The following is a 2,922-nucleotide window of genomic DNA, read 5'->3' as shown; positions in this document are numbered from 1 at the left end:
TTTTTAATGGAATGCTTTCTGAATTTGCATGTTATCCTTGTGAAGGGCCATCTAATCTTCCCTGTATCATCCAATTTTAGTAGATGTGATGCTGAAGTGAACACTGGATTATTTTTTAATTTAATGTATAGTGATCCTTTATCACCATTGTTCATTTTGATGTTCAACTTGTCCCAGATTTGACCAGCAGGAGATGCTTTAAGCCAGGTTTTGTGTGCTTTAATGCATCTCTAGTAGCTTTGAGCACTTCTTTGCTCTGTGGCACAACAAGATATTCTAGGTTTACTTTTACCCTTATTCTAAATAGCAGAAAAAGGAGGCCCAGAGAAGTAAAATGGCTTGCTGCCTCACGGTATTTGTGAGATCCTAATCAAGCTCAAGACTTTAAATTCCAAATTTCTAGGAAAGTATTAAGCTGATAGGCCAGCCTTTCCTGTAGTGCAGAAGGGACCTTATCAAGACATGTAGACCCCCAAACCAGCTGAATCTTTAGCTGACTGCACTCAGAGCTTGCCTAATAAGATGAAAACATTTGGATTATAACTTTGAACTTAGACAATTAGCAACAGATTCCCAGGATATTTTTTTGATTGAGGAAGTTATAATTTGGGGGGAAAGAGCATAGGTTTTGGATTCCAAAAGAACCAAGTTTTCCTTTAAAACCCAGGCAGGTTCTGCCCTTGTATTTGTCTTTGGGCAAGTTACTTCACCACGTTGAATCCCAGGCTCTTCCATCTGTAAAATGGGCTCATTCATAGAAACTGCTTAGTCTAGTGTCTGATACATGTTAAATGTTCAATAAATGAAAGCTACTTTGCCAACAAGACTGTTATTATTAAAATCTGAGAAAATTCTGTTATTCCGAATTCTGTTATTCTGGGTTAAGGTGATAGAAAAAGCAATGGATTTGGATTTGGATTTAGATTTTGAAGATCTTACTCCCTCCCTGTGACCTTAGACAGCTCTTGTCCTCATAAATGAATTTCATTTTCCTTACTTGTAAATCAGGGCTCATGGTCCCTCCCCTGCAAACTTCACAGCATCACTCACCAGATTTCATGAGCACTTACTATATGCAGAATAATCAGAATCTTAACATTAAAAGCAAAAGGTAAACATCACTGTACCCCTCCTTTAACACATGATTGATTGGCAGGTTCAGAGCCACTGAGCAGGGATTCCGTCCCGCTCTCTCAGACATGCCCTCTTTCCTTTACATCACAGTGTTCAGAAGAGCAAGTAAGAGCTGGATATGACAGTGTTCTGTAAAGCTGCAGCACGCTCTAAAGGTGATAGAGTATAATCAGCAGTATAATTACATTCCTTCCATGGAAAACATCATTGGGAGGAGAGCAGGAGACTTCGGGTATTATTTTTCTTCTTGTCTATCTTCAAGATAATTTGTGAGGGTCTTAGGTTGATGTTATCTACCAGAGGCCCTTACACTTCAAACAATAACTGGCTGAAGGTAGCAGAGATTCAAGCCAGTCCAGAAGCAAATACCTCAACTGAGAACACCGATAAGAAAACTCTTTGAAAGTGTAGTTTATCTAGGATACCATTTCTTTTTTGTTTGTTTTTATTTTTAAAAATTGTATTAATTTTTAAATTTTAATTCCAATATAGTTAACATGCAGTGTTATGTTAGTTTCAGATGTACCATATAGGGATTAAACAGTTCCATACATGACTCAGTGTACTCTTTAATCCCTATCGCCTGTCTCACCCATCCCTCCACCCACCTCCTCTCTGATAATTATCAGTTTCTTCCATACAGTTAAGAGCCTGTTTCTAGATTTGTATTTTTCCTCTTTTTTTTTTTTTTGGTTTGTTTTGTTTCTTAAATTCCACTATGAGTGAAATCGTGGTATTTGTCTTTCTCTGACTGACTCATTTCGCTTGGCATTATATCCTCTGGATCCATCCATGTTGTTGCAAATGGCAAGATTCATTCTTTTCTATGGCTGAGTGATATTCCATACATATATATGCATACCACATCTTCTTTATGCATTCATCTCTCAATGGACACCTGAACTGCTTCCATAATTTGACTATTGTAAATAATGCTGCAATAAACATAAGGGTGCATTTATCCTTTTGAAGTAGTGTTTTTGTATTCTTTGGGTAAATACCCAGTAGTGGAATTACTGGATCATTAGTAGTCCTATTTTTGATTTTTTGAGGAACCACCATACTGTCTTCCAGAGTGGTTACACCAGTTTGCGTTCCTACCAACAGTGCACAAGGGTTTAGTTTTCTTTACATCCTTGCCAACACTTGCTGTTTCTTGTGTTTTTTGTGTTAGCCATTTTGATAAGCATGAGGTGATGTCTCATTGTAGTTTTTGATTTGCATTTTCTTCATGGCAAGTGATGTTAAGCATTTTTTTATGTGTCTCTTGGCCATCTGTATGTTGTCTTTGGAGAAATGTCTTTTCATGTCTTCTGACCATTTTTTAATTGCATTACAATAAAACCTTGGTTTGCAAGCATAATTTGGTCCAGAAGCATGCTTGTAACTCAAAGCACTTGTATATCAAAGCAAATTTCCCCATAAGAAATCATGGAAACTCTGATGATTTGTTCCACAACCCCAAAATATTAACATAAAAATGGTTACAATGCTGTAACATAATACAAAATAATAAAGAACACACAAAATATAAAGAAAAAGAAACAAATGAACCTGCCCTTCCCTTTGAAAACCTTCGTGGCTGGTGTGAGGGAGACAAGAGAGAGGAGGATTATTGTGTAGGACGACTTTCACTGTCACCAATGGAATTACTGCTCTCTATTGGCTCAATGGAATCTTTTTCTTTTTGTGCAACTTTAACAAGACACCTATCCATTGACACTTGCTTTTGTCTCTTTTTGAGGATCTTGTGGAAATGTGACATTGCATTGTCATTAAACAGATTCA

The 2,922-nt window shown here is 37.0% G+C and overlaps 1 non-coding gene across 1 annotated transcript; it reads right to left on the bottom strand.

The window, feature by feature from the left end:
* On the bottom strand, nt 1-104 carry LOC131492265 (U6 spliceosomal RNA). The gene has a single exon (XR_009251969.1). It is a non-coding gene; the product is annotated as a U6 spliceosomal RNA (small nuclear RNA).
* Between the last annotated feature and the right edge of the window lie 2,818 nt (nt 105-2,922).

The sequence above is a fragment of the Neofelis nebulosa genome, chromosome 12 (genome assembly GCF_028018385.1).
Source record: "Neofelis nebulosa isolate mNeoNeb1 chromosome 12, mNeoNeb1.pri, whole genome shotgun sequence".
Taxonomy (NCBI): domain Eukaryota; kingdom Metazoa; phylum Chordata; class Mammalia; order Carnivora; family Felidae; genus Neofelis; species Neofelis nebulosa.
Note: the sequence above shows the minus strand (reverse complement) of the source record. Positions and strands in the feature narration are given on the sequence as shown.